This window comes from Electrophorus electricus, chromosome 2 (assembly GCF_041902795.1).
Source record: "Electrophorus electricus isolate QZ-2024a chromosome 2, ASM4190279v1, whole genome shotgun sequence".
Taxonomy (NCBI): domain Eukaryota; kingdom Metazoa; phylum Chordata; class Actinopteri; order Gymnotiformes; family Gymnotidae; genus Electrophorus; species Electrophorus electricus.
The window spans coordinates 687,004-712,416 of NC_137498.1; the positions used below are offsets into that span (position 1 = coordinate 687,004).

General features: G+C 41.2%; 8 non-coding genes across 8 annotated transcripts; all 8 read right to left on the bottom strand.

The window, feature by feature from the left end:
- Positions 1-730: 730 nt before the first annotated feature.
- Positions 731-837, bottom strand: LOC145653245 (U6 spliceosomal RNA). Its single transcript, XR_014119622.1, has one exon. It is a non-coding gene; the product is annotated as a U6 spliceosomal RNA (small nuclear RNA).
- Positions 838-3,963: 3,126 nt separating this feature from the next.
- On the bottom strand, positions 3,964-4,070 carry LOC118241939 (U6 spliceosomal RNA). The gene has a single exon (XR_004776432.1). It is a non-coding gene; the product is annotated as a U6 spliceosomal RNA (small nuclear RNA).
- A 3,126-nt stretch (positions 4,071-7,196) lies between these two features.
- LOC118241940 (U6 spliceosomal RNA) lies at positions 7,197-7,303 on the bottom strand. The gene has a single exon (XR_004776433.1). It is a non-coding gene; the product is annotated as a U6 spliceosomal RNA (small nuclear RNA).
- Positions 7,304-10,428: 3,125 nt separating this feature from the next.
- Positions 10,429-10,535, bottom strand: LOC118241941 (U6 spliceosomal RNA). The gene has a single exon (XR_004776434.1). It is a non-coding gene; the product is annotated as a U6 spliceosomal RNA (small nuclear RNA).
- Positions 10,536-13,667: 3,132 nt separating this feature from the next.
- On the bottom strand, positions 13,668-13,774 carry LOC118241942 (U6 spliceosomal RNA). Its single transcript, XR_004776435.1, has one exon. It is a non-coding gene; the product is annotated as a U6 spliceosomal RNA (small nuclear RNA).
- A 3,115-nt stretch (positions 13,775-16,889) lies between these two features.
- LOC118241943 (U6 spliceosomal RNA) lies at positions 16,890-16,996 on the bottom strand. Its single transcript, XR_004776436.1, has one exon. It is a non-coding gene; the product is annotated as a U6 spliceosomal RNA (small nuclear RNA).
- A 3,125-nt stretch (positions 16,997-20,121) lies between these two features.
- LOC145653222 (U6 spliceosomal RNA) lies at positions 20,122-20,228 on the bottom strand. Its single transcript, XR_014119593.1, has one exon. It is a non-coding gene; the product is annotated as a U6 spliceosomal RNA (small nuclear RNA).
- Positions 20,229-23,351: 3,123 nt separating this feature from the next.
- Positions 23,352-23,458, bottom strand: LOC118241937 (U6 spliceosomal RNA). The gene has a single exon (XR_004776430.1). It is a non-coding gene; the product is annotated as a U6 spliceosomal RNA (small nuclear RNA).
- Between the last annotated feature and the right edge of the window lie 1,955 nt (positions 23,459-25,413).

The following is a 25,413-nucleotide window of genomic DNA, read 5'->3' on the forward strand; positions in this document are numbered from 1 at the left end:
GGTAAAAACAGCCCAAGCACCATAGCTGAGCATAGCATAGCTTTGCCTTGCCTGGCCTGGCCTTGCCTTGCCTTATCCCCATTCCTGATTATCACCTCATCCCACCCAGCCAGACATGTATGCTTGGGGAAGGCAGATATAGAAGGACCCTTTCCCCACTGCAGAACACAGGATAAGGGTAAAGATCAAGGGGCGGGGCAGACCCTGACAAGGCAGGAAGGGGGAGTTAGGGGGTGAGATTGCAAGGCAAGGGGCGGAGACTTGATTAAAGGGAAGGGAAGGCGCTGGAGGAAATTCTCATCTTGCACTTCCAACCCAGCAAAGGACAAAAATACATATGTATAGCACCCTCTACCCACTGGATATTAATTTATCCAGCACCGGCAAGCATCGTTCACTCATTCATGGACTGATATCTAGGTGTGGAGAGAGTCTCTGTGACTTTTCGTCAATTTCTGTATTTGAACAACAACTAAAAACCAGTCAGTCAGTGACATCTCCATTAGTTCGTTGTTGAAAATCACAGTGTGTGCGCAGTGCTTTAGCCATACCCTACAGTTTAATGTATTTTGCTCAATCTCAAAGTTATGCTCCTAACTTAGACTGTCTCTGAAACGTGACGTTGAGCCGTAGAAAAGGTGCTAGTTTTATAAGCGAAGCGGAAGCGTCGTAATTCTTGGTCCACAGATGGCAGGACCTGCCGGATTGGCATGCCACGTCTCCGGTGGCCAAAAATGCAGAGCGCTTCATGGATTTGCGTGTCATCCTTTCGCAGGGGCCATGCTAATCTTCTCTGTATCGATCCAATTTTAGTATATGTGCTGCCGTAACAAGCACGTCACCACTGCTCCACGGGGCACACATATAACCGCCCATGCCGGGAAGAGGTCTCTGCAAGACGGCAGGTCTCAGAGGCCCGTAGGTCACCGTTATGATTCGTCAGAGGACAGGAAGGTGACTCCACCCACTCATGGAGCAAAACCAGCCTCCCCGTGTCTCCCAAAAAAAACTTGATAATTTTTTACATCAAACAATAACCCTAACCTGACGTTTAAAACCTTGATCCAAAGCCATGATGAAAGGAAATCCAAAACTAGCCAAGCACCTTATTTGTGGAATCAATTCACACTCTCAGATTGACAGTTGCTTTAAGGCTTTTTCCTCTGAGCTAGGTTTAGGGACAACATTTAGAATTTGGTAATAAATCAAAAAGAACTTGATAAAAGAGGGTGTCACTGACTGAAATCTCACATGCTACATAGAAAGGTATAAATACAAATCACAGCACTTTTCTTCAACAAATGATTATAAGCACAATGCTCACAAAGAAGGACATTCATCAAAAGCTGCAAATTTAAGACCACCTCGTCTTCCGTCGTCTATGTCCGCAACGAATCGAACTATTTAAAAAAATACCCAGCAGCCAGTTTTAGGTACACAGCCCAAATAACACAAGATGTTGCACTAGATCAGCTTGCCCCCAGCATCAAGGTAAAGAGCTACGCAGCTGCCCTTTTAAAATGGCCCCGTAGCGGGCCCTGCCGGCGGGCCCAAACTTGCATACTCAAATAAATCACTCCATAGCATCAAATATTCTTAAAGTACAGTACATTTATCAAAGTAATATTTCTTAGGACTAAAACAAGTACCTGCTTACCGATTTTCAGCCATCTACATGCAACCGTTCGCTAAAAATCCCAAGCTGAATACACGGTGTTTTTCTGGTAAATTTCCAACAATCGTGCCTGGCCTTTTAAATGGCATTTTTAAAACATGCTTTTTCCAGGATAAGATAACATCAGATTTCCTCACAGAAAATGAAATTATCATCGAAGCAACTGCATGACAGGTTTAATTGGTATACAAAGGGATGGTAAAGTTCTTTAATTGCGTGCTCAAGTCTTTGCACAAAAACACATGTTCATTTCCTTCGCAAGATAACACAAACTATGCAAACCTTTTAGTTACCTCAAAATGCATGTTACAGACTTAAAAGTGTTCATGAATAGAGCATTAGACCGCCCTTTTGTATTTTCTATTGATTTCTATTGGCCATTGCAGCGCCATTGTCTTGGAGTGACAGCAATTCTCAACAATGTGTGAAGTGGGAAGGGGGGGTGACTATCCTTTACTTCCCAAGTGAATCCAGGGCAAGTAACACGATTGGCAGCTGTTTCATCAAATAGTGGACGTGTAGACGAAAACCTAGACCCCACACACTTGCTTTATTTAGTCATACCTTTAATGTTTAAAGGTCTGCATACTATCACCCAGTGCTTCAGTGTCGTTAGCCGATAAAGTGTAGCGCATGGGTTTGATGCTGTTTTGCGAATCTCGTACAGCCATAAGAATGATTTGATTACCAATACTTTTTTTAAAGCACGGAAAGGAAGAGGCTTATTTTAGCTGAAGTTTATGCGGACTTGATTGGGTACTGCTAGTATAGACTATCTTGGCTGTCAGCATGGGCAAGCTTTGATGTTTGCATAGCAAATCACTGGATGTTTTCATTCACTGCTGGAAAAATTCATAATCTTGCTACAAATTGTCACTATATATGAGAAAGTATAATTTTTTTTGCAGTATTACAGAATTTACTGCATTTTCCCCAGCATTTACAGTATTAGCTACAGTTTTTTCCCTTAATAACAATGATGCTATGAATCTAATATTGTTGTGGAACTTACTAAAGTAACATACTGTGATGTTTTAGCAAAAAGAAACATGCAAACTTGATGTATAGTGAATGGAGACTTTGTGTGCATTTGGATAGGTTTTTGGACACTTTGGAGACGTCTAGGACATCTGGTGGAAAATAATGTGTAGCTACTTAGTCATTTCACGTATATGCTCAAAACTGTTCAGATTATTAGACAAGACCCTGGTGAATCAGAAAATGTAGAGCATGAATGAAATCAAAGAACACATTATACACCCAAAAAAATCAGTCACTTTGTTTTTTTTAACATTTGTTTCTGTATTGGAAGAGCTCAAATGGAAACATAATGATGGACAAATAAGTCTGGATGTAAATGGATTGCTTATCCCAACTGCCTACTTCAGTTTAAATTCTTCAGTTTAAATACATGCACAACTCCAAACAGACAGCGTACAAAGCATTCAAAACATCCAAACAAGTACAAAGCATTCAAAATGAGTTTAAAACAGCAAGAGCAACATATCATTAACAAAAAACATCCAAGAAAACCACAAAGTTGAGATTCCTGCATGTGAAGAATTTACAAAGGTAAAAACAGCCCAAGCACCATAGCTGAGCATAGCATAGCTTTGCCTTGCCTGGCCTTGCCTTATCCCCATTCCTGATTATCACCTCATCCCACCCAGCCAGACATGCATGCTTGGGGAAGGCAGATATAGAAGGACCCTTTCCCCACTGCAGAACACAGGATAAGGGTAAAGATCAAGGGGCGGGGCAGACCCTGACAAGGCAGGAAGGGGGAGTTAGGGGGTGAGATTGCAAGGCAAGGGGCGGAGACTTGATTAAAGGGAAGGGAAGGCGCTGGAGGAAATTCTCATCTTGCACTTCCAACCCAGCAAAGGACAAAAATACATATGTATAGCACCCTCTACACACTGGATATTAATTTATCCAGCACCGGCAAGCATCGTTCACTCATTCATGGACTGATATCTAGGTGTGGAGAGAGTCTATGTGACTTTTTGTCAATTTCTGTATTTGAACAAATAAAAACCAGTCAGTCAGTGACATCTCCATTAGTTCGTTGTTGAAAATCACAGTGTGTGTGCAGTGCTTTAGCCATACCCTGCAGTTTAATGTATTTTGCTCAATCTCAAAGTTATGCTCCTAACTTAGACTGTCTTTGAAACATGACGTTGAGCCGTAGAAAAGGTGCTAGTTTTATAAGTGAAGCGGAACCGTCGTAATTCTTGGTCCACAGATGGCAGGACCTGCCGGATTGGCATGCCACGTCTCCGGTGGCCAAAAATGTGGAGCGCTTCACGGATTTGCGTGTCATCCTTTCGCAGGGGCCATGCTAATCTTCTCTGTATCGATCCAATTTTAGTATATGTGCTGCCGTAACAAGCACGTCACCACTGCTCCACGGGGCACACATATAACTGCCCATGCCGGGAAGAGGTCTCTGCAAGACGGCAGGTCTCAGAGGCCTGTAGGTCACGGTTATGATTCGTCAGAGGACAGGAAGGTGACTCCACCCACTCCTGGAGCAAAACCAGCCTCCCCGTGTCTCCCAAAAAAAACTTGATAATTTTTTACATCAAACAATAACCCTAACCTGACGTTTAAAACCTTGATCCAAAGCCATGATGAAAGGAAATCCAAAACTAGCCAAGCACCTTATTTGTGGAATCAATTCACACTCTCAGATTGACAGTTGCTTTAAGGCTTTTTCCTCTTAGCTAGGTTTAGGGACAACATTTAGAATTTGGTAATAAATCAAAAAGAACTTGTTAAAAGAGGGTGTCACTGACTGAAATCTTACATGCTACATAGAAAGGTATAAATACAAATCACAGCACTTTTCTTCAACAAATGATTATAAGCACAATGCTCACAAAGAAGGACATTCATCAAAAGCTGCAAATTTAAGACCACCTCGTCGTCCGTCGTCTATGTCCGCAACGAATCGAACTATTTAAAAAAATACCCGGCACCCAGTTTTAGGTACACAGCCCAAATAACACAAGATGTTGCACTAGATCAGCTTGCCCCCAGCATCAAGGTAAAGAGCTACGCAGCTGCCCTTTTAAAATGGCCCCGTAGCGGGCCCTGCCGGCGGGCCCAAACTTGCATACTCAAATAAATCACTCCATAGCATCAAATATTCTTAAAGTACAGTACATTTATCAAAGTAATATTTCTTAGGACTAAAACAAGTACCTGCTTACCGATTTTCAGCCATCTACATGCAACCGTTCGCCAGAAATCCCAAGCTGAATACACGGTGTTTTTCTGGTAAATTTCCAACAATCGTCCCTGGCCTTTTAAATGGCATTTTTAAAACATGCTTTTTCCAGGATAAGATAACATCAGATTTCCTCACAGAAAATGAAATTATCATCGCAGCAACTGCATGACAGGTTTAATTGGTATACAAAGGGATGGTAAAGTTCTTTAATTGCGTGCTCAAGTCTTTGCACAAAAACACATGTTCATTTCCTTCGCAAGATAACACAAACTATGCAAACCTTTTAGTTACCTCAAAATGCATGTTACAGACTTAAAAGTGTTCATGAATAGAGCATTAGACCGCCCTTTTGTATTTTCTATTGATTTCTATTGGCCATTGCAGCGCCATTGTCTTGGAGTGACAGCAATTCTCAACAATGTGTGAAGTGGGAAGGGGGGGTGACTATCCTTTACTTCCCAAGTGAATCCAGGGCAAGTAACACGATTGGCAGCTGTTTCATCAAATAGTGGACGTGTAGACGAAAACCTAGACCCCACACACTTGCTTTATTTAGTCATACCTTTAATGTTTAAAGGTCTGCGTACTATCACCCAGTGCTTCAGTGTCGTTAGCCGATAAAGTGTAGCGCATGGGTTTGATGCTGTTTTACGAATCTCGTACAGCCATAAGAATGATTTGATTACCAATACTTTTTTTAAAGCACGGAAAGGAAGAGGCTTATTTTAGCTGAAGTTTATGCGGAGTTGATTGGGTGCTGCTAGTATAGACTATCTTGGCTGTCAGCATGGGCAAGCTTTGATGTTTGCATAGCAAATCACTGGATGTTTTCATTCACTGCTGGAAAAATTCATAATCTTGCTACAAATTGTCAGTATATATGAGAAAGTATAATTTTTTTTGCAGTATTACAGAATTTACTGCATTTTCCCCAGCATTTACAGTATTAGCTACAGTTTTTTCCCTTAATAACAATGATGCTATGAAGCTAATATTGTTGTGAAACTTACTAAAGTAACATACTGTGATGTTTTAGCAAAAAGAAACATGCAAACTTGATGTATAGTGAATGACGACTTTGTGTGCATTTGGACAGGTTTTTGGACACTTTGGAGACGTCTAGGACATCTGGTGGAAAATACTGTGTAGCTACTTAGTCATTTCATGTATATGCTCAAAACTGTTCAGATTATTAGACAAGACCCTGGTGAATCAGAAAATGTAGAGCATGAATGAAATCAAAGAACACATTATAAACCCAAAAAAATCAGTCACTTTGTTTTTTTAACATTTGTTTCTGTATTGGAAGAGCTCAAATGGAAACATAATGATGGACAAATAAGTCTGGATGTAAATGGATTGCTTATCCCCACTGCCTACTTCAGTTTAAATACATGCACAACTCCAAACAGACAGCGTTAGACCAAACAAGTACAAAGCATTCAAAATGAGTTTAAAACAGCAAGAGCAGCATACCATTAACAAAAAACATCCAGGAAAACCACAAAGTTGAGATTCCTGCATGTGAAGAATTTACAAAGGTAAAAACAGCCCAAGCACCATGGCTGAGTACGGCTGAGCATAGCATAGCCTTGCCTTGCCTTGCCTTGCCTTGCCTTGCCTTATCCCCATTTCTGATTATAACCTCATCCCACCCAGCCAGGTATGCATGCTTGGGGAAGGTAGATATAGAAGGACCCTTTCCCCACTGCACAACACAGGAAAAGGATAAGGGTAAAGATCAAGCGGCGGGGCAGACCCTGACAAGGCAGGAAGGGGGAGTTAGGGGGTGAGATTGCAGGGCAAGGGGCGGAGACTTGATTAAAGGGAAGGGAAGGCGCTGGAGGAAATTCTCATCTTGCACTTCCAACCCAGCAAAGGACAAAAATACATATGTATAGCACCCTCTACCCACTGGATATTAATTTATCCAGCACCGGCAAGCATCGTTCACTCATTCATGGACTGATATCTAGGTGTGGAGAGAGTCTCTGTGACTTTTTGTCAATTTCTGTATTTGAACAACAACTAAAAACCAGTCAGTCAGTGACATCTCCATTAGTTCGTTGTTGAAAATCACAGTGTGTGCGCAGTGCTTTAGCCATACCCTACAGTTTAATGTATTTTGCTCAATCTCAAAGTTATGCTCCTAACTTAGACTGTCTCTGAAACGTGACGTTGAGCCGTAGAAAAGGTGCTAGTTTTATAAGTGAAGCGGAAGCGTCGTAATTCTTGGTCCACAGATGGCAGGACCTGCCGGATTGGCATGCCACGTCTCCGGTGGCCAAAAATGTGGAGCGCTTCACGGATTTGCGTGTCATCCTTTCGCAGGGGCCATGCTAATCTTCTCTGTATCGATCCAATTTTAGTATATGTGCTGCCGTAACAAGCACGTCACCACTGCTGCACGGGGCACACATATAACCGCCCATGCCGGGAAGAGGTCTCTGCAAGACGGCAGGTCTCAGAGGCCCGTAGGTCACCGTTATGATTCGTCAGAGGACAGGAAGGTGACTCCACCCACTCATGGAGCAAAACCAGCCTCCCCGTGTCTCCCAAAAAAAACTTGATAATTTTTTACATCAAACAATAACCCTAACCTGACGTTTGAAACCTTGATCCAAAGCCATGATGAAAGGAAATCCAAAACTAGCCAAGCACCTTATTTGTGGAATCAATTCACACTCTCAGATTGACAGTTGCTTTAAGGTTTTTCATCTTAGCTAGGTTTAGGGACAACATTTAGAATTTGGTAATAAATCAAAAAGAACTTGTTAAAAGAGGGTGTCACTGACTGAAATCTTACATGCTACATAGAAAGGTATAAATACAAATCACAGCACTTTTCTTCAACAAATGATTATAAGCACAATGCTCACAAAGAAGGACATTCATCAAAAGCTGCAAATTTAAGACCACCTCGTCGTCCGTCGTCTATGTCCGCAACGAATCGAACTATTTAAAAAAATACCCGGCACCCAGTTTTAGGTACACAGCCCAAATAACACAAGATGTTGCACTAGATCAGCTTGCCCCCAGCATCAAGGTAAAGAGCTACGCAGCTGCCCTTTTAAAATGGCCCCGTAGCGGGCCCTGCCGGCGGGCCCAAACTTGCATACTCAAATAAATCACTCCATAGCATCAAATATTCTTAAAGTACAGTACATTTATCAAAGTAATATTTCTTAGGACTAAAACAAGTACCTGCTTACCGATTTTCAGCCATCTACATGCAACCGTTCGCCAGAAATCCCAAGCTGAATACACGGTGTTTTTCTGGTAAATTTCCAACAATCGTCCCTGGCCTTTTAAATGGCATTTTTAAAACATGCTTTTTCCAGGATAAGATAACATCAGATTTCCTCACAGAAAATGAAATTATCATCGCAGCAACTGCATGACAGGTTTAATTGGTATACAAAGGGATGGTAAAGTTCTTTAATTGCGTGCTCAAGTCTTTGCACAAAAACACATGTTCATTTCCTTCGCAAGATAACACAAACTATGCAAACCTTTTAGTTACCTCAAAATGCATGTTACAGACTTAAAAGTGTTCATGAATAGAGCATTAGACCGCCCTTTTGTATTTTCTATTGATTTCTATTGGCCATTGCAGCGCCATTGTCTTGGAGTGACAGCAATTCTCAACAATGTGTGAAGTGGGAAGGGGGGGTGACTATCCTTTACTTCCCAAGTGAATCCAGGGCAAGTAACATGATTGGCAGCTGTTTCATCAAATAGTGGACGTGTAGACGAAAACCTAGACCCCACACACTTGCTTTATTTAGTCATACCTTTAATGTTTAAAGGTCTGCGTACTATCACCCAGTGCTTCAGTGTCGTTAGCCGATAAAGTGTAGCGCATGGGTTTGATGCTGTTTTACGAATCTCGTACAGCCATAAGAATGATTTGATTACCAATACTTTTTTTAAAGCACGGAAAGGAAGAGGCTTATTTTAGCTGAAGTTTATGCGGAGTTGATTGGGTGCTGCTAGTATAGACTATCTTGGCTGTCAGCATGGGCAAGCTTTGATGTTTGCATAGCAAATCACTGGATGTTTTCATTCACTGCTGGAAAAATTCATAATCTTGCTACAAATTGTCAGTATATATGAGAAAGTATAATTTTTTTTGCAGTATTACAGAATTTACTGCATTTTCCCCAGCATTTACAGTATTAGCTACAGTTTTTTCCCTTAATAACAATGATGCTATGAAGCTAATATTGTTGTGAAACTTACTAAAGTAACATACTGTGATGTTTTAGCAAAAAGAAACATGCAAACTTGATGTATAGTGAATGACGACTTTGTGTGCATTTGGACAGGTTTTTGGACACTTTGGAGACGTCTAGGACATCTGGTGGAAAATACTGTGTAGCTACTTAGTCATTTCATGTATATGCTCAAAACTGTTCAGATTATTAGACAAGACCCTGGTGAATCAGAAAATGTAGAGCATGAATGAAATCAAAGAACACATTATAAACCCAAAAAAATCAGTCACTTTGTTTTTTTAACATTTGTTTCTGTATTGGAAGAGCTCAAATGGAAACATAATGATGGACAAATAAGTCTGGATGTAAATGGATTGCTTATCCCCACTGCCTACTTCAGTTTAAATACATGCACAACTCCAAACAGACAGCGTTAGACCAAACAAGTACAAAGCATTCAAAATGAGTTTAAAACAGCAAGAGCAGCATACCATTAACAAAAAACATCCAGGAAAACCACAAAGTTGAGATTCCTGCATGTGAAGAATTTACAAAGGTAAAAACAGCCCAAGCACCATGGCTGAGTACGGCTGAGCATAGCATAGCCTTGCCTTGCCTTGCCTTGCCTTGCCTTGCCTTATCCCCATTTCTGATTATAACCTCATCCCACCCAGCCAGGTATGCATGCTTGGGGAAGGTAGATATAGAAGGACCCTTTCCCCACTGCACAACACAGGAAAAGGATAAGGGTAAAGATCAAGCGGCGGGGCAGACCCTGACAAGGCAGGAAGGGGGAGTTAGGGGGTGAGATTGCAGGGCAAGGGGCGGAGACTTGATTAAAGGGAAGGGAAGGCGCTGGAGGAAATTCTCATCTTGCACTTCCAACCCAGCAAAGGACAAAAATACATATGTATAGCACCCTCTACCCACTGGATATTAATTTATCCAGCACCGGCAAGCATCGTTCACTCATTCATGGACTGATATCTAGGTGTGGAGAGAGTCTCTGTGACTTTTTGTCAATTTCTGTATTTGAACAACAACTAAAAACCAGTCAGTCAGTGACATCTCCATTAGTTCGTTGTTGAAAATCACAGTGTGTGCGCAGTGCTTTAGCCATACCCTACAGTTTAATGTATTTTGCTCAATCTCAAAGTTATGCTCCTAACTTAGACTGTCTCTGAAACGTGACGTTGAGCCGTAGAAAAGGTGCTAGTTTTATAAGTGAAGCGGAAGCGTCGTAATTCTTGGTCCACAGATGGCAGGACCTGCCGGATTGGCATGCCACGTCTCCGGTGGCCAAAAATGTGGAGCGCTTCACGGATTTGCGTGTCATCCTTTCGCAGGGGCCATGCTAATCTTCTCTGTATCGATCCAATTTTAGTATATGTGCTGCCGTAACAAGCACGTCACCACTGCTGCACGGGGCACACATATAACCGCCCATGCCGGGAAGAGCTCTCTGCAAGACGGCAGGTCTCAGAGGCCCGTAGGTCACCGTTATGATTCGTCAGAGGACAGGAAGGTGACTCCACCCACTCATGGAGCAAAACCAGCCTCCCCGTGTCTCCCAAAAAAAACTTGATAATTTTTTACATCAAACAATAACCCTAACCTGACGTTTGAAACCTTGATCCAAAGCCATGATGAAAGGAAATCCAAAACTAGCCAAGCACCTTATTTGTGGAATCAATTCACACTCTCAGATTGACAGTTGCTTTAAGGTTTTTCATCTTAGCTAGGTTTAGGGACAACATTTAGAATTTGGTAATAAATCAAAAAGAACTTGTTAAAAGAGGGTGTCACTGACTGAAATCTTACATGCTACATAGAAAGGTATAAATACAAATCACAGCACTTTTCTTCAACAAATGATTATAAGCACAATGCTCACAAAGAAGGACATTCATCAAAAGCTGCAAATTTAAGACCACCTCGTCGTCCGTCGTCTATGTCCGCAACGAATCGAACTATTTAAAAAAATACCCGGCACCCAGTTTTAGGTACACAGCCCAAATAACACAAGATGTTGCACTAGATCAGCTTGCCCCCAGCATCAAGGTAAAGAGCTACGCAGCTGCCCTTTTAAAATGGCCCCGTAGCGGGCCCTGCCGGCGGGCCCAAACTTGCATACTCAAATAAATCACTCCATAGCATCAAATATTCTTAAAGTACAGTACATTTATCAAAGTAATATTTCTTAGGACTAAAACAAGTACCTGCTTACCGATTTTCAGCCATCTACATGCAACCGTTCGCCAGAAATCCCAAGCTGAATACACGGTGTTTTTCTGGTAAATTTCCAACAATCGTCCCTGGCCTTTTAAATGGCATTTTTAAAACATGCTTTTTCCAGGATAAGATAACATCAGATTTCCTCACAGAAAATGAAATTATCATCGAAGCAACTGCATGACAGGTTTAATTGGTATACAAAGGGATGGTAAAGTTCTTTAATTGCGTGCTCAAGTCTTTGCACAAAAACACATGTTCATTTCCTTCGCAAGATAACACAAACTATGCAAACCTTTTAGTTACCTCAAAATGCATGTTACAGACTTAAAAGTGTTCATGAATAGAGCATTAGACCGCCCTTTTGTATTTTCTATTGATTTCTATTGGCCATTGCAGCGCCATTGTCTTGGAGTGACAGCAATTCTCAACAATGTGTGAAGTGGGAAGGGGGGGTGACTATCCTTTACTTCCCAAGTGAATCCAGGGCAAGTAACACGATTGGCAGCTGTTTCATCAAATAGTGGACGTGTAGACGAAAACCTAGACCCCACACACTTGCTTTATTTAGTCATACCTTTAATGTTTAAAGGTCTGCGTACTATCACCCAGTGCTTCAGTGTCGTTAGCCGATAAAGTGTAGCGCATGGGTTTGATGCTGTTTTGCGAATCTCGTACAGCCATAAGAATGATTTGATTACCAATACTTTTTTTAAAGCACGGAAAGGAAGAGGCTTATTTTAGCTGAAGTTTATGCGGACTTGATTGGGTGCTGCTAGTATAGACTATCTTGGCTGTCAGCATGGGCAAGCTTTGATGTTTGCATAGCAAATCACTGGATGTTTTCATTCACTGCTGGAAAAATTCATAATCTTGCTACAAATTGTCAGTATATATGAGAAAGTATAATTTTTTTTGCAGTATTACAGAATTTACTGCATTTTCCCCAGCATTTACAGTATTAGCTACAGTTTTTCCCTTAATAACAATGATGCTATGAAGCTAATATTGTTGTGGAACTTACTAAAGTAACATACTGTGATGTTTTAGCAAAAAGAAACATGCAAACTTGATGTATAGTGAATGGAGACTTTGTGTGCATTTGGACAGGTTTTTGGACACTTTGGAGACGTCTAGGACATCTGGTGGAAAATAATGTGTAGCTACTTAGTCATTTCACGTATATGCTCAAAACTGTTCAGATTATTAGACAAGACCCTGGTGAATCAGAAAATGTAGAGCATGAATGAAATCAAAGAACACATTATACACCCAAAAAAATCAGTCACTTTGTTTTTTTTAACATTTGTTTCTGTATTGGAAGAGCTCAAATGGAAACATAATGATGGACAAATAAGTCTGGATGTAAATGGATTGCTTATCCCAACTGCCTACTTCAGTTTAAATTCTTCAGTTTAAATACATGCACAACTCCAAACAGACAGCGTACAAAGCATTCAAAACATCCAAACAAGTACAAAGCATTAAAAATGAGTTTAAAACAGCAAGAGCAACATATCATTAACAAAAAACATCCAAGAAAACCACAAAGTTGAGATTCCTGCATGTGAAGAATTTACAAAGGTAAAAACAGCCCAAGCACCATAGCTGAGCATAGCATAGCTTTGCCTTGCCTGGCCTGGCCTTGCCTTATCCCCATTCCTGATTATCACCTCATCCCACCCAGCCAGACATGCATGCTTGGGGAAGGCAGATATAGAAGGACCCTTTCCCCACTGCAGAACACAGGATAAGGGTAAAGATCAAGGGGCGGGGCAGACCCTGACAAGGCAGGAAGGGGGAGTTAGGGGGTGAGATTGCAAGGCAAGGGGCGGAGACTTGATTAAAGGGAAGGGAAGGCGCTGGAGGAAATTCTCATCTTGCACTTCCAACCCAGCAAAGGACAAAAATACATATGTATAGCACCCTCTACCCACTGGATATTAATTTATCCAGCACCGGCAAGCATCGTTCACTCATTCATGGACTGATATCTAGGTGTGGAGAGAGTCTCTGTGACTTTTTGTCAATTTCTGTATTTGAACAACAACTAAAAACCAGTCAGTCAGTGACATCTCCATTAGTTCGTTGTTGAAAATCACAGTGTGTGCGCAGTGCTTTAGCCATACCCTACAGTTTAATGTATTTTGCTCAATCTCAAAGTTATGCTCCTAACTTAGACTGTCTCTGAAACGTGACGTTGAGCCGTAGAAAAGGTGCTAGTTTTATAAGTGAAGCGGAAGCGTCGTAATTCTTGGTCCACAGATGGCAGGACCTGCCGGATTGGCATGCCACGTCTCCGGTGGCCAAAAATGTGGAGCGCTTCACGGATTTGCGTGTCATCCTTTCGCAGGGGCCATGCTAATCTTCTCTGTATCGATCCAATTTTAGTATATGTGCTGCCGTAACAAGCACGTCACCACTGCTGCACGGGGCACACATATAACTGCCCATGCCGGGAAGAGGTCTCTGCAAGACGGCAGGTCTCAGAGGCCCGTAGGTCACCGTTATGATTCGTCAGAGGACAGGAAGGTGACTCCACCCACTCATGGAGCAAAACCAGCCTCCCCGTGTCTCCCAAAAAAAACTTGATAATTTTTTACATCAAACAATAACCCTAACCTGACGTTTGAAACCTTGATCCAAAGCCATGATGAAAGGAAATCCAAAACTAGCCAAGCACCTTATTTGTGGAATCAATTCACACTCTCAGATTGACAGTTGCTTTAAGGTTTTTCATCTTAGCTAGGTTTAGGGACAACATTTAGAATTTGGTAATAAATCAAAAAGAACTTGTTAAAAGAGGGTGTCACTGACTGAAATCTTACATGCTACATAGAAAGGTATAAATACAAATCACAGCACTTTTCTTCAACAAATGATTATAAGCACAATGCTCACAAAGAAGGACATTCATCAAAAGCTGCAAATTTAAGACCACCTCGTCGTCCGTCGTCTATGTCCGCAACGAATCGAACTATTTAAAAAAATACCCGGCACCCAGTTTTAGGTACACAGCCCAAATAACACAAGATGTTGCACTAGATCAGCTTGCCCCCAGCATCAAGGTAAAGAGCTACGCAGCTGCCCTTTTAAAATGGCCCCGTAGCGGGCCCTGCCGGCGGGCCCAAACTTGCATACTCAAATAAATCACTCCATAGCATCAAATATTCTTAAAGTACAGTACATTTATCAAAGTAATATTTCTTAGGACTAAAACAAGTACCTGCTTACCGATTTTCAGCCATCTACATGCAACCGTTCGCCAGAAATCCCAAGCTGAATACACGGTGTTTTTCTGGTAAATTTCCAACAATCGTCCCTGGCCTTTTAAATGGCATTTTTAAAACATGCTTTTTCCAGGATAAGATAACATCAGATTTCCTCACAGAAAATGAAATTATCATCGAAGCAACTGCATGACAGGTTTAATTGGTATACAAAGGGATGGTAAAGTTCTTTAATTGCGTGCTCAAGTCTTTGCACAAAAACACATGTTCATTTCCTTCGCAAGATAACACAAACTATGCAAACCTTTTAGTTACCTCAAAATGCATGTTACAGACTTAAAAGTGTTCATGAATAGAGCATTAGACCGCCCTTTTGTATTTTCTATTGATTTCTATTGGCCATTGCAGCGCCATTGTCTTGGAGTGACAGCAATTCTCAACAATGTGTGAAGTGGGAAGGGGGGGTGACTATCCTTTACTTCCCAAGTGAATCCAGGGCAAGTAACACGATTGGCAGCTGTTTCATCAAATAGTGGACGTGTAGACGAAAACCTAGACCCCACACACTTGCTTTATTTAGTCATACCTTTAATGTTTAAAGGTCTGCGTACTATCACCCAGTGCTTCAGTGTCGTTAGCCGATAAAGTGTAGCGCATGGGTTTGATGCTGTTTTACGAATCTCGTACAGCCATAAGAAAGATTTGATTACCAATACTTTTTTTAAAGCACGGAAAGGAAGAGGCTTATTTTAGCTGAAGTTTATGCGGAGTTGATTGGGTGCTGCTAGTTTAGACTATCTTGGCTGTCAGCATGGGCAAGCTTTGATGTTTGCATAGCAAATCACTGGATGTTTTCATTCACTGCTGGAAAAATTCATAATCTTGCTACAAATTGTCAGTATATATGAGAAAGTATAATTTTTTTTGCAGTATTACAGAATTTACTGCATTTTCCCCAGCATTTACAGTATTAGCTACAGTTTTTTCCCTTAATAACAATGATGCTATGAAGCTAATATTGTTGTGAAACTTACTAAAGTAACATACTGTGATGTTTTAGCAAAAAGAAACATGCAAACTTGATGTATAGTGAATGACGACTTTGTGTGCATTTGGACAGGTTTTTGGACACTTTGGAGACGTCTAGGACATCTGGTGGAAAATACTGTGTAGCTACTTAGTCATTTCATGTATATGCTCAAAACTGTTCAGATTACTAGACAAGACCCTGGTGAATCAGAAAATGTAGAGCATGAATGAAATCAAAGAACACATTATACACCCAAAAAAATCAGTCACTTTGTTTTTTTAACATTTGTTTCTGTATTGGAAGAGCTCAAATGGAAACATAATGATGGACAAATAAGTCTGGATGTAAATGGATTGCTTATCCCCACTGCCTACTTCAGTTTAAATACATGCACAACTCCAAATAGACAGCGTTAGACCAAACAAGTACAAAGCATTCAAAATGAGTTTAAAACAGCAAGAGCAGCATACCATTAACAAAAAACATCCAGGAAAACCACAAAGTTGAGATTCCTGCATGTGAAGAATTTACAAAGGTAAAAACAGCCCAAGCACCATGGCTGAGTACGGCTGAGCATAGCATAGCCTTGCCTTGCCTTGCCTTGCCTTATCCCCATTTCTGATTATAACCTCATCCCACCCAGCCAGGTATGCATGCTTGGGGAAGGTAGATATAGAAGGACCCTTTCCCCACTGCACAACACAGGAAAAGGATAAGGGTAAAGATCAAGCGGCGGGGCAGACCCTGACAAGGCAGGAAGGGGGAGTTAGGGGGTGAGATTGCAGGGCAAGGGGCGGAGACTTGATTAAAGGGAAGGGAAGGCGCTGGAGGAAATTCTCATCTTGCACTTCCAACCCAGCAAAGGACAAAAATACATATGTATAGCACCCTCTACCCACTGGATATTAATTTATCCAGCACCGGCAAGCATCGTTCACTCATTCATGGACTGATATCTAGGTGTGGAGAGAGTCTCTGTGACTTTTTGTCAATTTCTGTATTTGAACAACAACTAAAAACCAGTCAGTCAGTGACATCTCCATTAGTTCGTTGTTGAAAATCACAGTGTGTGCGCAGTGCTTTAGCCATACCCTACAGTTTAATGTATTTTGCTCAATCTCAAAGTTATGCTCCTAATTTAGACTGTCTCTGAAACGTGACGTTGAGCCGTAGAAAAGGTGCTAGTTTTATAAGTGAAGCGGAAGCGTCGTAATTCTTGGTCCACAGATGGCAGGACCTGCCGGATTGGCATGCCACGTCTCCGGTGGCCAAAAATGTGGAGCGCTTCACGGATTTGCGTGTCATCCTTTCGCAGGGGCCATGCTAATCTTCTCTGTATCGATCCAATTTTAGTATATGTGCTGCCGTAACAAGCACGTCACCACTGCTGCACGGGGCACACATATAACCGCCCATGCCGGGAAGAGGTCTCTGCAAGACGGCAGGTCTCAGAGGCCCGTAGGTCACCGTTATGATTCGTCAGAGGACAGGAAGGTGACTCCACCCACTCATGGAGCAAAACCAGCCTCCCCGTGTCTCCCAAAAAAAACTTGATAATTTTTTACATCAAACAATAACCCTAACCTGACGTTTGAAACCTTGATCCAAAGCCATGATGAAAGGAAATCCAAAACTAGCCAAGCACCTTATTTGTGGAATCAATTCACACTCTCAGATTGACAGTTGCTTTAAGGTTTTTCATCTTAGCTAGGTTTAGGGACAACATTTAGAATTTGGTAATAAATCAAAAAGAACTTGTTAAAAGAGGGTGTCACTGACTGAAATCTTACATGCTACATAGAAAGGTATAAATACAAATCACAGCACTTTTCTTCAACAAATGATTATAAGCACAATGCTCACAAAGAAGGACATTCATCAAAAGCTGCAAATTTAAGACCACCTCGTCGTCCGTCGTCTATGTTCGCAACGAATCGAACTATTTAAAAAAAATACCCGGCACCCAGTTTTAGGTACACAGCCCAAATAACACAAGATGTTGCACTAGATCAGCTTGCCCCCAGCATCAAGGTAAAGAGCTACGCAGCTGCCCTTTTAAAATGGCCCCGTAGCGGGCCCTGCCGGCGGGCCCAAACTTGCATACTCAAATAAATCACTCCATAGCATCAAATATTCTTAAAGTACAGTACATTTATCAAAGTAATATTTCTTAGGACTAAAACAAGTACCTGCTTACCGATTTTCAGCCATCTACATGCAACCGTTCGCCAGAAATCCCAAGCTGAATACACGGTGTTTTTCTGGTAAATTTCCAACAATCGTCCCTGGCCTTTTAAATGGCATTTTTAAAACATGCTTTTTCCAGGATAAGATAACATCAGATTTCCTCACAGAAAATGAAATTATCATCGAAGCAACTGCATGACAGGTTTAATTGGTATACAAAGCGATGGTAAAGTTCTTTAATTGCGTGCTCAAGTCTTTGCACAAAAACACATGTTCATTTCCTTCGCAAGATAACACAAACTATGCAAACCTTTTAGTTACCTCAAAATGCATGTTACAGACTTAAAAGTGTTCATGAATAGAGCATTAGACCGCCCTTTTGTATTTTCTATTGATTTCTATTGGCCATTGCAGCGCCATTGTCTTGGAGTGACAGCAATTCTCAACAATGTGTGAAGTGGGAAGGGGGGGTGACTATCCTTTACTTCCCAAGTGAATCCAGGGCAAGTAACACGATTGGCAGCTGTTTCATCAAATAGTGGACGTGTAGACGAAAACCTAGACCCCACACACTTGCTTTATTTAGTCATACCTTTAATGTTTAAAGGTCTGCGTACTATCACCCAGTGCTTCAGCGTCGTTAGCCGATAAAGTGTAGCGCATGGGTTTGATGCTGTTTTACGAATCTCGTACAGCCATAAGAATGATTTGATTACCAATACTTTTTTTAAAGCACGGAAAGGAAGAGGCTTATTTTAGCTGAAGTTTATGCGGAGTTGATTGGGTGCTGCTAGTATAGACTATCTTGGCTTTCAGCATGGGCAAGCTTTGATGTTTGCATAGCAAATCACTGGATGTTTTCATTCACTGCTGGAAAAATTCATAATCTTGCTACAAATTGTCAGTATATATGAGAAAGTATAATTTTTTTTGCAGTATTACAGAATTTACTGCATTTTCCCCAGCATTTACAGTATTAGCTACAGTTTTTTCCCTTAATAACAATGATGCTATGAAGCTAATATTGTTGTGAAACTTACTAAAGCAACATACTGTGATGTTTTAGCAAAAAGAAACATGCAAACTTGATGTATAGTGAATGACGACTTTGTGTGCATATGGACAGGTTTTTGGACACTTTGGAGACGTCTAGGACATCTGGTGCAAAATACTTGTAGCTACTTAGTCATTTCATGTATATGCTCAAAACTGTTCAGATTATTAGACAAGACCCTGGTGAATCAGAAAATGTAGAGCATGAATGAAATCAAAGAACACATTATAAACCCAAAAAAATCAGTCACTTTGTTTTTTTAACATTTGTTTCTGTATTGGAAGAGCTCAAATGGAAACATAATGATGGACAAATAAGTCTGGATGTAAATGGATTGCTTATCCCCACTGCCTACTTCAGTTTAAATACATGCACAACTCCAAACAGACAGCGTTAGACCAAACAAGTACAAAGCATTCAAAATGAGTTTAAAACAGCAAGAGCAGCATACCATTAACAAAAAACATCCAGGAAAACCACAAAGTTGAGATTCCTGCATGTGAAGAATTTACAAAGGTAAAAACAGCCCAAGCACCATGGCTGAGTACGGCTGAGCATAGCATAGCCTTGCCTTGCCTTGCCTTGCCTTGCCTTGCCTTATCCCCATTTCTGATTATAACCTCATCCCACCCAGCCAGGTATGCATGCTTGGGGAAGGTAGATATAGAAGGACCCTTTCCCCACTGCACAACACAGGAAAAGGATAAGGGTAAAGATCAAGCGGCGGGGCAGACCCTGACAAGGCAGGAAGGGGGAGTTAGGGGGTGAGATTGCAGGGCAAGGGGCGGAGACTTGATTAAAGGGAAGGGAAGGCGCTGGAGGAAATTCTCATCTTGCACTTCCAACCCAGCAAAGGACAAAAATACATATGTATAGCACCCTCTACCCACTGGATATTAATTTATCCAGCACCGGCAAGCATCGTTCACTCATTCATGGACTGATATCTAGGTGTGGAGAGAGTCTCTGTGACTTTTTGTCAATTTCTGTATTTGAACAACAACTAAAAACCAGTCAGTCAGTGACATCTCCATTAGTTCGTTGTTGAAAATCACAGTGTGTGCGCAGTGCTTTAGCCATACCCTACAGTTTAATGTATTTTGCTCAATCTCAAAGTTATGCTCCTAACTTAGACTGTCTCTGAAACGTGACGTTGAGCCGTAGAAAAGGTGCTAGTTTTATAAGTGAAGCGGAAGCGTCGTAATTCTTGGTCCACAGATGGCAGGACCTGCCGGATTGGCATGCCACGTCTCCGGTGGCCAAAAATGTGGAGCGCTTCACGGATTTGCGTGTCATCCTTTCGCAGGGGCCATGCTAATCTTCTCTGTATCGATCCAATTTTAGTATATGTGCTGCCGTAACAAGCACGTCACCACTGCTGCACGGGGCACACATATAACCGCCCATGCCGGGAAGAGGTCTCTGCAAGACGGCAGGTCTCAGAGGCCCGTAGGTCACCGTTATGATTCGTCAGAGGACAGGAAGGTGACTCCACCCACTCATGGAGCAAAACCAGCCTCCCCGTGTCTCCCAAAAAAAACTTGATAATTTTTTACATCAAACAATAACCCTAACCTGACGTTTGAAACCTTGATCCAAAGCCACGATGAAAGGAAATCCAAAACTAGCCAAGCACCTTATTTGTGGAATCAATTCACACTCTCAGATTGACAGTTGCTTTAAGGTTTTTCATCTTAGCTAGGTTTAGGGACAACATTTAGAATTTGGTAATAAATCAAAAAGAACTTGTTAAAAGAGGGTGTCACTGACTGAAATCTTACATGCTACATAGAAAGGTATAAATACAAATCACAGCACTTTTCTTCAACAAATGATTATAAGCACAATGCTCACAAAGAAGGACATTCATCAAAAGCTGCAAATTTAAGACCACCTCGTCGTCCGTCGTCTATGTCCGCAACGAATCGAACTATTTAAAAAAATACCCGGCACCCAGTTTTAGGTACACAGCCCAAATAACACAAGATGTTGCACTAGATCAGCTTGCCCCCAGCATCAAGGTAAAGAGCTACGCAGCTGCCCTTTTAAAATGGCCCCGTAGCGGGCCCTGCCGGCGGGCCCAAACTTGCATACTCAAATAAATCACTCCATAGCATCAAATATTCTTAAAGTACAGTACATTTATCAAAGTAATATTTCTTAGGACTAAAACAAGTACCTGCTTACCGATTTTCAGCCATCTACATGCAACCGTTCGCCAGAAATCCCAAGCTGAATACACGGTGTTTTTCTGGTAAATTTCCAACAATCGTCCCTGGCCTTTTAAATGGCATTTTTAAAACATGCTTTTTCCAGGATAAGATAACATCAGATTTCCTCACAGAAAATGAAATTATCATCGAAGCAACTGCATGACAGGTTTAATTGGTATACAAAGGGATGGTAAAGTTCTTTAATTGCGTGCTCAAGTCTTTGCACAAAAACACATGTTCATTTCCTTCGCAAGATAACACAAACTATGCAAACCTTTTAGTTACCTCAAAATGCATGTTACAGACTTAAAAGTGTTCATGAATAGAGCATTAGACCGCCCTTTTGTATTTTCTATTGATTTCTATTGGCCATTGCAGCGCCATTGTCTTGGAGTGACAGCAATTCTCAACAATGTGTGAAGTGGGAAGGGGGGGTGACTATCCTTTACTTCCCAAGTGAATCCAGGGCAAGTAACACGATTGGCAGCTGTTTCATCAAATAGTGGACGTGTAGACGAAAACCTAGACCCCACACACTTGCTTTATTTAGTCATACCTTTAATGTTTAAAGGTCTGCGTACTATCACCCAGTGCTTCAGTGTCGTTAGCCGATAAAGTGTAGCGCATGGGTTTGATGCTGTTTTACGAATCTCGTACAGCTATAAGAATGATTTGATTACCAATACTTTTTTTAAAGCACGGAAAGGAAGAGGCTTATTTTAGCTGAAGTTTATGCGGAGTTGATTGGGTGCTGCTAGTATAGACTATCTTGGCTTTCAGCATGGGCAAGCTTTGATCTTTGCATAGCAAATCACTGGATGTTTTCATTCACTGCTGGAAAAATTCATAATCTTGCTACAAATTGTCAGTATATATGAGAAAGTATAATTTTTTTTGCAGTATTACAGAATTTACTGCATTTTCCCCAGCATTTACAGTATTAGCTACAGTTTTTTCCCTTAATAACAATGATGCTATGAAGCTAATATTGTTGTGAAACTTACTAAAGTAACATACTGTGATGTTTTAGCAAAAAGAAACATGCAAACTTGATGTATAGTGAATGACGACTTTGTGTGCATATGGACAGGTTTTTGGACACTTTGGAGACGTCTAGGACATCTGGTGCAAAATACTTGTAGCTACTTAGTCATTTCATGTATATGCTCAAAACTGTTCAGATTATTAGACAAGACCCTGGTGAATCAGAAAATGTAGAGCATGAATGAAATCAAAGAACACATTATACACCCAAAAAAATCAGTCACTTTGTTTTTTTAACATTTGTTTCTGTATTGGAAGAGCTCAAATGGAAACATAATGATGGACAAATAAGTCTGGATGTAAATGGATTGCTTATCCCCACTACCTACTTCAGTTTAAATTCTTCAGTTTAAATACATGCACAACTCCAAACAGACAGCGTTAGACCAAACAAGTACAAAGCATTCAAAATGAGTTTAAAACAGCAAGAGCAGCATACCATTAACAAAAAACATCCAGGAAAACCACAAAGTTGAGATTCCTGCATGTGAAGAATTTACAAAGGTAAAAACAGCCCAAGCACCATGGCTGAGTACGGCTGAGCATAGCATAGCCTTGCTTTGCCTTGCCTTATCCCCATTTCTGATTATAACCTCATCCCACCCAGCCAGGTATGCATGCTTGGGGAAGGTAGATATAGAAGGACCCTTTCCCCACTGCACAACACAGGAAAAGGATAAGGGTAAAGATCAAGCGGCGGGGCAGACCCTGACAAGGCAGGAAGGGGGAGTTAGGGGGTGAGATTGCAGGGCAAGGGGCGGAGACTTGATTAAAGGGAAGGGAAGGCGCTGGAGGAAATTCTCATCTTGCACTTCCAACCCAGCAAAGGACAAAAATACATATGTATAGCACCCTCTACCCACTGGATATTAATTTATCCAGCACCGGCAAGCATCGTTCACTCATTCATGGACTGATATCTAGGTGTGGAGAGAGTCTCTGTGACTTTTTGTCAATTTCTGTATTTGAACAACAACTAAAAACCAGTCAGTCAGTGACATCTCCATTAGTTCGTTGTTGAAAATCACAGTGTGTCCGCAGTGCTTTAGCCATACCCTACAGTTTAATGTATTTTGCTCAATCTCAAAGTTATGCTCCTAACTTAGACTGTCTCTGAAACGTGACGTTGAGCCGTAGAAAAGGTGCTAGTTTTATAAGTGAAGCGGAAGCGTCGTAATTCTTGGTCCACAGATGGCAGGACCTGCCGGATTGGCATGCCACGTCTCCGGTGGCCAAAAATGTGGAGCGCTTCACGGATTTGCGTGTCATCCTTTCGCAGGGGCCATGCTAATCTTCTCTGTATCGATCCAATTTTAGTATATGTGCTGCCGTAACAAGCACGTCACCACTGCTGCACGGGGCACACATATAACCGCCCATGCCGGGAAGAGGTCTCTGCAAGACGGCAGGTCTCAGAGGCCCATAGGTCACCGTTATGATTCGTCAGAGGACAGGAAGGTGACTCCACCCACTCATGGAGCAAAACCAGCCTCCCCGTGTCTCCCAAAAAAAACTTGATAATTTTTTACATCAAACAATAACCCTAACCTGACGTTTGAAACCTTGATCCAAAGCCATGATGAAAGGAAATCCAAAACTAGCCAAGCACCTTATTTGTGGAATCAATTCACACTCTCAGATTGACAGTTGCTTTAAGGTTTTTCATCTTAGCTAGGTTTAGGGACAACATTTAGAATTTGGTAATAAATCAAAAAGAACTTGTTAAAAGAGGGTGTCACTGACTGAAATCTTACATGCTACATAGAAAGGTATAAATACAAATCACAGCACTTTTCTTCAACAAATGATTATAAGCACAATGCTCACAAAGAAGGACATTCATCAAAAGCTGCAAATTTAAGACCACCTCGTCGTCCGTCGTCTATGTTCGCAACGAATCGAACTATTTAAAAAAAATACCCGGCACCCAGTTTTAGGTACACAGCCCAAATAACACAAGATGTTGCACTAGATCAGCTTGCCCCCAGCATCAAGGTAAAGAGCTACGCAGCTGCCCTTTTAAAATGGCCCCGTAGCGGGCCCTGCCGGCGGGCCCAAACTTGCATACTCAAATAAATCACTCCATAGCATCAAATATTCTTAAAGTACAGTACATTTATCAAAGTAATATTTCTTAGGACTAAAACAAGTACCTGCTTACCGATTTTCAGCCATCTACATGCAACCGTTCGCCAGAAATCCCAAGCTGAATACACGGTGTTTTTCTGGTAAATTTCCAACAATCGTCCCTGGCCTTTTAAATGGCATTTTTAAAACATGCTTTTTCCAGGATAAGATAACATCAGATTTCCTCACAGAAAATGAAATTATCATCGAAGCAACTGCATGACAGGTTTAATTGGTATACAAAGCGATGGTAAAGTTCTTTAATTGCGTGCTCAAGTCTTTGCACAAAAACACATGTTCATTTCCTTCGCAAGATAACACAAACTATGCAAACCTTTTAGTTACCTCAAAATGCATGTTACAGACTTAAAAGTGTTCATGAATAGAGCATTAGACCGCCCTTTTGTATTTTCTATTGATTTCTATTGGCCATTGCAGCGCCATTGTCTTGGAGTGACAGCAATTCTCAACAATGTGTGAAGTGGGAAGGGGGGGTGACTATCCTTTACTTCCCAAGTGAATCCAGGGCAAGTAACACGATTGGCAGCTGTTTCATCAAATAGTGGACGTGTAGACGAAAACCTAGACCCCACACACTTGCTTTATTTAGTCATACCTTTAATGTTTAAAGGTCTGCGTACTATCACCCAGTGCTTCAGCGTCGTTAGCCGATAAAGTGTAGCGCATGGGTTTGATGCTGTTTTACGAATCTCGTACAGCCATAAGAATGATTTGATTACCAATACTTTTTTTAAAGCACGGAAAGGAAGAGGCTTATTTTAGCTGAAGTTTATGCGGAGTTGATTGGGTGCTGCTAGTATAGACTATCTTGGCTTTCAGCATGGGCAAGCTTTGATGTTTGCATAGCAAATCACTGGATGTTTTCATTCACTGCTGGAAAAATTCATAATCTTGCTACAAATTGTCAGTATATATGAGAAAGTATAATTTTTTTTGCAGTATTACAGAATTTACTGCATTTTCCCCAGCATTTACAGTATTAGCTACAGTTTTTTCCCTTAATAACAATGATGCTATGAAGCTAATATTGTTGTGAAACTTACTAAAGCAACATACTGTGATGTTTTAGCAAAAAGAAACATGCAAACTTGATGTATAGTGAATGACGACTTTGTGTGCATATGGACAGGTTTTTGGACACTTTGGAG